Source organism: Colobus angolensis, unplaced genomic scaffold (genome assembly GCF_000951035.1).
Source record: "Colobus angolensis palliatus isolate OR3802 unplaced genomic scaffold, Cang.pa_1.0 Scaffold7, whole genome shotgun sequence".
NCBI classification, from domain to species: Eukaryota; Metazoa; Chordata; class Mammalia; order Primates; family Cercopithecidae; genus Colobus; species Colobus angolensis.
In genome coordinates this window covers 11,332,977-11,343,779 of record NW_012120709.1, presented here as the reverse complement: position 1 = coordinate 11,343,779, position 10,803 = coordinate 11,332,977, and positions in this window count along the sequence as shown.

Sequence of the window (10,803 nt, the reverse complement as noted above, 5' to 3'; positions counted from 1 at the left end):
AGAACTTAAAGTATAATAAAAAAAAAAATAAAAAAAAAAAGAATTATTCAACAAATGCCTGGTATAACTTAATTGGGATGTGTGTTATTAACTCAAAATGCTTCCTTCTCTCTGTAACTTTGGATGATTTCCTATAACACTTTCTTTCCTTCTCTGCAAACTAAGACTAAAATTTTCCTTGCCACTCCATTGTTTATCATAAAATTCCTTGAGAAATCCCTTATGTATTTATTTATTTGATTTCTAAGGTGCCATGATAGTGAATTACATAGTCCAAAATCAGTGGTATAGTGCCTTTTAGGAAATGACTACAGAGGTGAAGGCATTTGCTCATTGCTTGGAGCATGAGACCTCTGACAGCACTTTCCTGGTGTTCATGTCTCATGGTATTTGGGAAGGCATTTATAGGTAAAAATACTCTCAGCAACTCCCAAATATATTAGAAGTCAATGAAATTTTTCGAATGTTGAATACCAGGAACTGTCCAAGTTTGAAGGACAAACCCAAGGTGATCTTCATCCAGTCCTGCAGTGGTAGTGAGTGCTGATGTCTTTGAGAACACCAGACATACAAATCCTGTCCTCATCCGTATGCATCCAGGAGTTTTCAGTTTCTTTATGCCTGTCTTTTGATGTCAAAGAACTCATACTGTCAGTGCTCAAGATTGTGGCTTCTGCGAATTAAATGGCTGGTTGGTAGATACTCATTCTGATGACCTTATCTTGCCCAAATTTGTTCTGATGACTTTATCTTGCCCAAATTCCTATCTAAGGGGTTTGGGGAGCCATGACTTACAAACCATAAAGTCTTATCAGTTGGATTTTCTTTAACCCTGTATATCATGACTTACTTTAAAATATCACTCTGGCATAACATTATGTGACAAGGAGGAAAGTCAAAATATTTTACCCCAAAACATGTTTCTTTGCTATATTTTGAAATGGCCCTGCAAAGTTGTCCTTTGTGTCAGATAATTTGCATCTGTAAAGAATCTCTGTTAACATAACTAGATCATTTTCTTCCAGGCTCTCCCAATCCTGAAGAGATTAACTAAGAGTCTAGCACCTTTTAAAGGTCTGAATAGGAAACATTTGTCATCATTTTCTCTAATGCCAGTCACTATAAGACTTTAAAAGAACCTTGGTCTCCATAGTCTTTTATCTTAACCCGAACATTTCCTTTCTATCGATTTTAGGTCTTTAGGCAAACTCAACCAATGTCAACCAGAAAATGTCTAAATTTACCTGTAGCCTGTAGTCCCACACTATGAGTTGTCCACCTTTTTGGACCAAATGAATGTATTTATTAAATGCATTTAATTGATATCTCATACCTCCCTAAAATGTATAAAAGCAACTGTACCCCAACCACCTTGAGCACATGTTCTCAGGACCTCCTGGGACCAGGACCCACGGGCCATGGTGACTCATATTTGGCTCAGAATAGATCTGTTCAAACATTTTACAGATTTTACAGAGTTTTACTCTTTTCATTGAAAATAATTTTGGTTATCAAACATGTGGCACCTCAGAGAAGACTCAGGACCCTGAAGGAGTTGCCCAAATATGGAGCTATGGCAGCAGCAGGGCCCACTGAAGCCTACTCGACTTCAAGCTTCTCATCTGGTGGAACTGGTAAGTCTTCCTGAGGTCCTGACTTCTCTTTGGTTGATGGTCTTTGATTTGTCTTAGCTGGTTTTTCTCCTAGAAAGTTGTTGTTTCAGGATTTTAATTATAGTTTGGAGATGCTTTCCAAGGAACTCTCTCTATTGCTTTGTCTCCCAAAATTAATCTTAATTCACTTTGTCTGTACATTTGCATGAGGAACTGAATTGTTGATTTCACTGGTTAATGAGAAACTGAGTTTTCTCAACTGTTTTTCTGAAGAGAAAGTGTATTTGCTCCTCCTATCGAAAATGCACCACTGGGTGTGTCGGGGGGGCTGACACCTTGTGGCATGCAGCAGCCCTGTAGGAAAATCCCCAACAAAAATTAATTTAAAAAATGGGTTGTCCAGGAAATGAACTGATCATCCAGTGTTTTGAGTCCTCTCAGAGGTCATAGAACTCTGGAGAGAGAAACTGAGACATGTACAGGGTAGACTTGACTCAGTGGTGACACACTATAGAGTCCTGCCCACGAGCAACACAAATCAATCCACCACACAAAAACCCTAGTCCACAGCTCAGTTTCTCCTTTTAAGAAAACAAACCAAAAAAGGAAACAAATAATCTAAGAATGAGTAGAAAACAAGGAAGAAAATTCCATTTTGAGCACTTTGTAGGTTTTATGGCACCTCTACTTGCCAGAGTTTATGTGAAATGGAAGTAATATGGTCTTTGTGCACATTTACATTAAGAAGAAAGAGCCCTAAGGTTGAACCACAAACTATAGAGTTCCTAGGTTCTATTATCTTTTCTGCCTGCTTTAAATCTATTGTCATTTTTCTACTGAGATAAAAACCACTGTTTGAATCAAAAAGATTCTCGGACTTTTTTTGCAAGCTGGCAAATTTGTATTTATCTCAAGGCTAAAGGACTAAAGCAGTAGCTTTAGGAACTTCATGTGTGTATATGCGTTTGTATATGTGTGTGTACATATTTAAAGACCTTTATAATAGAATTTCTATAATTTATGTTCAATTGGCAATTAAATCTGTTTTAATTTTCCTCTAGCACAGAGACGTTCTCTTCATACCTTATGATGTAAATTTTACTACTATCTGATTTTCACCTGAGTTTTTTTAATACGCAAATTTAAGACTATTTAGCTGACAACTCCCTAGGGCAAGACAGAGAAAAGACGAGGTCTTTATGAATCTATCAAATGTATTTCTATCATCATACCTAATATGTCTATATATTATGTGTTGTGTACACAGTGTTTCACTACTAAAAATACATAAAGAGTTCTAACTAATTTGCTTAAATCCAATATTTAGAAGACAAGTCATTTTTTTTAAGTTCACGTGACTTAAGTAAAATCTTTAAAAATAAGCTGACTTTAAAATTATTGATAAAATAATATTAGCAATGCTTTAAGAATTGCTAGCTTTGTGTTTGCATTTATTAATCAAATGGTTTCATGTTTATTCCTACAAAATACTATAAGATTTGCCTTAAGGGTTAAAACTATAAATCAAAACCAAGCCCAAGACACAATGATCTTTGCTTGTGCATGCTTATAAAATATTGTTTGTCTTAATGAAAACAGCTAAATCCTGAGTTATCAGTGTAAATACCCTAAAGTTAACCATAAGTTTCATTACTTAAGTAAATACCTGCAACTCACAGGTATGAAAACTGTTAATAGGAAAGTAACTTTAAATATTGACTCTTACAGTTTTTATAAATAGTCTAGGTAAACTAATAAATTAGTCAGATAAATGTAATGGAATAAGTGCTTGTAAACAAACTTGTAATAATTTAGATCTAAGGTTATTATTCGATATTAAGTATTGGGTAATTTCCAATTTAAGAACTACAAGAAAACATTTGTTTTAAATATACCTATTAAAGGTAAATATCTTTCTCTAATCCAAAGCTTATTGAAGGGTTATATATAAGACAAGGTAAAGGAATCAAGAAATAAGAGCTGTAAGGAAAATTAAAGATATAAAAAGGTATTTTATGTAAAGAAAGTAAAAAGAAAAGTAATTTTATATAAAAAAGAATCTTGTTTGGTGAATTTTTGTCGTAAAATAAAATAACCGCGTTGTTCAATAAAAAGGAATATTTAGGACAAAAGAAAGTCTTAAGTGCACTGTGAATGATCTATGTAATAAGTCTTAATAAGATTAGTAAAAAACAAATAAATAAATTTATATATTTTTTAATTATTATTATAATTTAAGTTCTGGGATATATGTGCAGAACATGCAGGTTTGGTACATAGGTATATGTGTGCCATGGTGCCTTGCTGCACCTATTGACCCAGAGGTCTCTCTCCTGTTCCATTGGTCTGTATGTCTGTTTTGGTACCAGTACCACGTTTTTTTCATTACTGTAGCCTTATATAGTTTCAAGTCAGGCAGCATGATGCCTCCAGCTTTTTTCTTTTTGCTTAGAATTGTTTTGGCTATCCGTGCTCTTCTTTGATTCCATATGAAATATGAAGTAGCTTCTTCTAATTATGTGAAGAATGTCAATGGTAGCTTGATGGGAATAGCATTGAATCTATCAATTAGACGATCGAATGTTTCTCCATTTGTTTGTGTCTTCTCATATTTAAAAAGGAATTTTTAAAGTGGTTGTATAGTTCAGTAGGCCACGAGTAAGAAGAAATTATAATAGTCTTTCTAGAAACGGGTCTTTGATATTTAAAAAAATATACAAATGCAAAACTAAATAGTTACAAGATATTATTATAAATTATGACTGACTTTTAATTCAAGAAGTTTTAAATTTTTTAAATTATATAATCTGTTGGTTTAACATTTTTCAGATTGATAGCTCAGAAGTTCAATTCTTTCTCTTTTAAAAAGGCATTCAATTATAGCTCTCTCCTTCATCTTTTGTTGGCTCTTGTAACTTTTATTAATTATCTAAATTAAGTGAGATAATTCTTTTAAAAAAACAGGCAAGTAAAATATCTTTCGGATCTGCCTTTTTATTCTGCCTTTTTATTCTGCATATATTGAATAGGGAGTCCATTCCCCATTGCTTATTTTTGTCCACTTTGTCAAAGAACAGTTGGCATACAGCTTTATTTCTATGTTTTTCTTTTCCTGTATTCATCTGTGTGTCTGTTTTTGTACCAGTACCACACTGTTTTTGTTACTGTAGCTTTATAGTACAGTTTGAAGTCAGGTATGTGTGATGCCTCCAGCTTTGTTTTTGTTGCTTAGGATGGCTTTAGCTATTCAGGCTCTTCGCTTTTTCCATGTGAATATTAGATTTTTTTTTTATTTTTCACTTTGTGAAAAAACGCATTGATCATTTGATAGGAATAGCATTGAATGTATTGCCTTGGGCAGTATGGCCATTTTAATGGTATTGATTCTTTCAGTCCACGAACATGGAATGTTTTCTTATTTGTTTGTGTCATATCTGATTTTAGTGTTTTGTAGTTCTCCTTGTAGAGATCTTTTAGATGTATTCCTAGATATTTTCTTTTTATTTGTTGGCTATTGCAATTGAGATTAGTTCTTGATTTGACTCTCAGCTTCAAAGTTTTTGGTGTACAGAAATGCTACTGAAATTTGTACATTGGAGGATAGTTTGAATTCTTCTTTTCCTATTTGTATGCCTTTTGTTTCCTTCTGTTGCCTGATTGTTCTGGCTACGAATTCCAGGACTATGTGGAATAGTTGTATTGAGAGAGGGCATCCTTGTCTTGTGCTGATTTTCAAAGGGAATGCTTTCAAATGTTTGGCTATGAGTTTGTCATAGATGACTCTTATTATTTTGGGTCTGTTTCCTTTGTTGCCTAATTTGTTGAGGATTTTTGTCATAAAGGGATGCTGGATTTTATCAACAGGTTTCTGTGTATGCTTTTTGGTTTGAAATCCTGCTTATTTGGTGAATCACATTTATTGACTTGTGTATGTTGAATCAATCTTGCATTATGGGAATGGAGTACACTGGATTTTTTTTCTTTCTTTTTTTTTTTTTTTTTGAGATGGAGTCTTGCTCTGTCACCCAGGCTGGAGTGCAGTGGCTCGGCTCACTGCAAGCTCTGCCTCCTGGGTTCACGCCATTCTCCTGCCTCAGCCTCCCCAGTAGCCAGGACTACAGGTGCCTGCCACTATGCCTGGCTAATTTTTTATATTTTTAGTAGAGACGGGGTTTCTAGCCAGGATGGTCTCAATATCCTGACCTCCTGATCCACCTGCTTCAACCTCCCAAAGTGCTGGGATTACAGGCATGAGACACTGCGCCCGGCCTGGATTTTGAACTAACTTTTTGATGTGCTGCTGTATTCAGTTTGCTAGTACTTTACTGAACAAAATGGAAACTTTTTTGAGTATTGACATGATATTCAAAGGACGTGCTTATTAAAGTATTTCAGATTTTAGGTTTTGGGATTAGGAACGCTCAACTGGTAATTATAATGTAGATATTCCAAAATTCAGAAAAATCTGAAATCCAAAACATTTTGTGTCCCCAGCATTTTGGAAAAGAAATACTCTACCCATAGTATAATAAACAGGGGATACTGAAAAAACATATTCCTTCTGGTCAGTGCAGAGTACACTGCTCTTCTCTCAAAGTTCTTTGCTTAAACCACTCCTTTTGAGGGTCAGTTGATGTTGATTTCTGAGGTGGTAATAAGATTACAAATGCTAACTTATAGGTGTTTCTCTCTCATTTCAGCAGAGGAATATCTAGATACAGCATGGGCTCTTTCGTTTTCAGAATATGTATAGTCCCGTTGGTGGTATAATACTATAACTTGCATATCTTTTCATGGAACTTTTCAAAGTGTTTGCTTTATTTCTTTTTCCCACAGGAAGCTAGGAATTCTCTCATTATGCACCTAATTTTTGAGTCATGTCTGTTGAAAAACATATTGTTCCTTAAGCATTCCAATAAGTCTGATATAAAAATGAAGGACCGTCCTATGATTTTTTACCACACTGGAAAAAAAACCAGAAGATGAAACTTAGAGCAGGTAATGGATTTAGAGTCTTTATACTTGATTCATAAGACCTGAACTGGCTAACAGCACCATTTTTTCCTTCAGAAAACCATTTTCAGAGCCTTCTACTTTAGGAATAGAGATATAAATTATAGAAAGTATGTAACTTTAAAGAATTTAGAAATTAGTAGAAGAGGTGAGGAGAAGAAAGACAGTTCTGATAGTGACAGCATGATGTGAAAAGGGACTTTTTTCCAAATGCTAGAGTTTACAATTGACAAATCCATGAAGGGAATCTGCATATTTCTAACCTATGCTAAGAGTATTGAGAAATACAAAGTAAATTTTAATTCAAGCATTGATCCCTAATATTTCACAGCCTCCTTAAGAGTGTATAACAGTCAACAACAACAACATAAACGTAATAGCAGACAGAGTATTAGACTCTGAAGAAACACTACAGTGCATTGAATGCAAAATTATGCACCTGCATTGTGCAGGAGAAATAGTTTGGGGTTAAATCAGTCACTCAGTGATGTGAAGATTTTGAAGAACTGGAAGAACTACAAATTCAGTTGCAGTCATTATCCTTTTCTAATCCCAAACTCATTAAAAGTGAAGGCGAATTTCTTACCTCTTGCAGTCCTTCAATGTTGAATTTCATACTGCCATTTTAATTAAATTATTTTTTTTAAGTTGTGGAACACATGTTCAGCATGTACGGGTTTGTTACATAGGTAAACGTGTGCCATGGTGGGTTGCTGCACAGACCAACCCATCACCTAGTTATTAAGCCAAGCATGCATTGTCTCTTTTCCCTAATGCTCGCCGCCATCCCCCATCCTCGTATCTGGCCCCCATGTGTGTTGTTCCCATCCCTGAGTCCATGTGTTCTTATTGCTCAGCTCCCACTTGTAAGTGAGAACATGCAGGGTTTGGTTTTCTGTTCCTGCATTAGTCTGCTGAGGATAATGTCTTCCAGTTTCATCCTTGTCCTTGCAAAGGACATGATCTCATTCGTTTTTATGGCTGCATTGTATTCCACGGTGTATATGTGTCACATTTTCTCTATCCAACATGTCATTGATGGGCATTTTGGTTGATTTCATGTCTTTGCTATTGTGAATAGTGCTGCAATGAATATATGCATACATGTAATGTATCTTTATAATAGAATGATTTATACTCCTCTGTGTATATACCCAGTAATGGTATTTCTGTTCTAAATCTTCGATGAATCACCACACACTCTTCCACAATCATTGACCTAATTTACATTCTCACCAACAGTGTCTATTAAATACAGCACACTGATGAGTCCTGTCTTTTCGTCCAGCTTGCCATTCTGTGTCTTTTAATTGGGGCATTTAGCCCATTTATTTTAAGGTTAATGTTGGTATGTGTGAATTTGATCCTGTCATCATGATGTTGCCTGGTTAATTTTGCAGACTTTTTAATGTGGTTGCTTCATAGTGTCATTGGTCTGTGTATTTTAGTGTGTTTTTACAGTGGCTGCTAACAGATTTTCCTTTCCATGACTATTGTTTCCTACAGGACCTCTTTCAAGGAAAGCCTAGTGGTGACAAAATCCCTCAGCATTTGCTTGTCTGAAAAGGATTTTATTTCTCCTTCACTTATGAAACTTAGTTTGACCAGGTATGAAATTCTGGGTTGGAAATTATTTTCTTTATGAATGTTGAATATTGGTCCCTAGTCTTTTCTGGCTTGTAGGGTTTCTGCTGAGAAGTCCACTGCTAGTCTGATGGGCTTCCCTCTGTAGGTGACCTGGCCTCTCTCTCTGGATGCCCTTAACATTTTTTCCCTTCATTTCAACCTTGGAGAATCTGATGATTATGTGTCTTGGGATTGATCTTCTTGTGGAGTATCTTACTGCAGTTTTCTAAAATTCCTGAATTTGAATGTTGACCTATCTTGCTAGGTTGGGGATGCTCTTTTGGATGATATCCTGAAGTGTGTTTTTTTATTTGGTTCCATTCTCCCCATCTCTTTCAGGTACTTCAATCAGTCATAGGTTTGGTCTTTTTACATAGTCCCATAGTTCTTGAAGATTTTGTTCACGCCTTTTATTTTTTTCTCTAATCTTTTCTACCTGCCTTATTTTAGCAAGATAGTCTTCAAGCTCTTATACTCTTTCTTCTGCTTGGTTGATTTGGCTATTGATACTTGTGTTTGCGTCATGAAGCTCATGCTGTGTTTCTCAGCTCCATCAGGTCAATTGCATTCCTCTCTAAACTGGTTATTCTAATTAATAGTTCCTGTAATCTTTTATCATGGTTCTTAACTTCTTCGCCTTGGGTTAGAACATAATCCTTTAGCTCTGCAAAGTTTGTTATTACTCACTTTCTGATGTCTGCTTCTGTGAGTTCACCCATCTCAGCTTCAGTCCTGTTCAGTGCCCTTGCTGGAGAAGTGTTGAAATCATTTGAGGAGAAAAGGCATTCCAGCTTTTGTAATTTTCAGTGGTTTTGCATTGATTTTTCATCATCTCTGTGGATTTATCTACCTTTAATCTTTGAAGCTGTTGACCTTTGGATGGGACTTTTGTAGGGTCTTTTTTGTTGATGTGTTATTGTTGCTTTCTGATTTTTGTTTTTCCTCTAATATTCAGGCCCCTCTTCTGCAGGTCTGCTGCAGTGTGCTGAGGGTCCACTCCAGACACCGTTTGCCTGGGTATCACCAATGGAGGCTGCAGAACAGCAAAGAGTGCTGCCTGCTCCTTCCTCTGGAAGCTTCATCCCAGAGGGGCACTAACCTGATGCCAGTTGGAACTCTCCTGTGTGAGGTGCCTGGTGACCCCTGTTGAAAGGTCTAACCCAGTCAGGAGGCCTGGGATCAGGAACCCACTTAAGGAAGCAGTCTGGCTCTCCCTTAGCAGAGAAAGTGCACTGGGCTGGGGGAATCCCCCTTGTCTGGATCGCTGATACTCTTCAGAGCCAGCTGGCAGGAAGATTGAGTTGGCTGAACCTGAGACCACAGTAACCCCTATCCGCAGGTGCTCTGTCTGAGGGAAACGAGAGCTCTGTCTGTAAACTCCTGGCTGGAGTTTCTGGAATTCCTGCAAGGATTTCTTGCTGGGCGAGGAGGGATGGATCTTGGTCCCATGTAAAGAAGCAGTCTGGCCATGATCTGCCACAGTGACTGTGCTGCACTGTGAAGACTTTTGCCCAGTCCAATCTGCCCAGCCTCCATAGCACTGGTAGGGGAAAACCGCTGACCAGAGCTGCAGTAATGGCAGTCGCCCCTCCCCTGTGGAACTCGGTCATCTTTGGCCTACTCCAGGCTGCTATGCTGGCTAGTGGGGATACTAATCCAGTGGATCTAAGCTTGCAGGCTTCTGTGAGAGTGGATCTGCTGAGCGAGGCCATTTTGCTCCCTGGCTTCAGCCTCGTTTCCATGGGAGTGGACGGGACTCCTGCCTCACTAGAGTTCTGGGAGCTACTGGACTATGTAAAAACTCCTGCAGCTCAGTCAGTGCCTGCCCAAACAGCCGCCAACCAGAAGAGCAGCCGTGGGTCTGCCCAGTTTTGTGTTGAGACAGAAGGCCCTGATGCTGTACACTCACGAGGGGAACTCCTGAATCCTGGATTGCAAAATCCTGGAAAACATAGTAGCCCGGGAGGGCAACACAGTCCCTCACTATCTCCCTTGCCAGAGGGAAGGAGGTCCCTTTGTCCCATGTAGCTCCTGGGTGAACTGCCACTCCACCCTGCTTTTCTTTGCTTTCTGTGGGTTGCACTAACTGCCTAGATAGTCCCAGTGAGAGGACTTGGGTACCTCAGTTTAAAATGCAAACATCACTTGCCTTGTGTGTTTTTCTCTGTGGGAGCTGCAGACTGGAGCTGTTTCTACTTGGCCATCCTCGCCTTTTTCTTTCTCCTTTTACTAACTGTTTTTCTGGACATACCACCTTTGTAAAATCAAACATTAATTCTACTATGGCCTGAGCCTCCTTCTACAATCAGCTTTCATTGAGGGGATATCAAAAAGCAAAGGTGAACTTTCACCCTCAGTAAAAATTAAATGTTATGGCCATCCTAGGTAGTAAAAGGAAAGCATGCCAGGGAGTAGACCACGGGGTTCTCGCAGCACTATCTATCTCCAATAAAATGTTAAGACCACAGGGAGACAGAGAGGGGAAGACATCGTGACGATTCATCAACACAGTTTAAGCAGGAAATATGGACTATTTGGTTAATCCTTATGA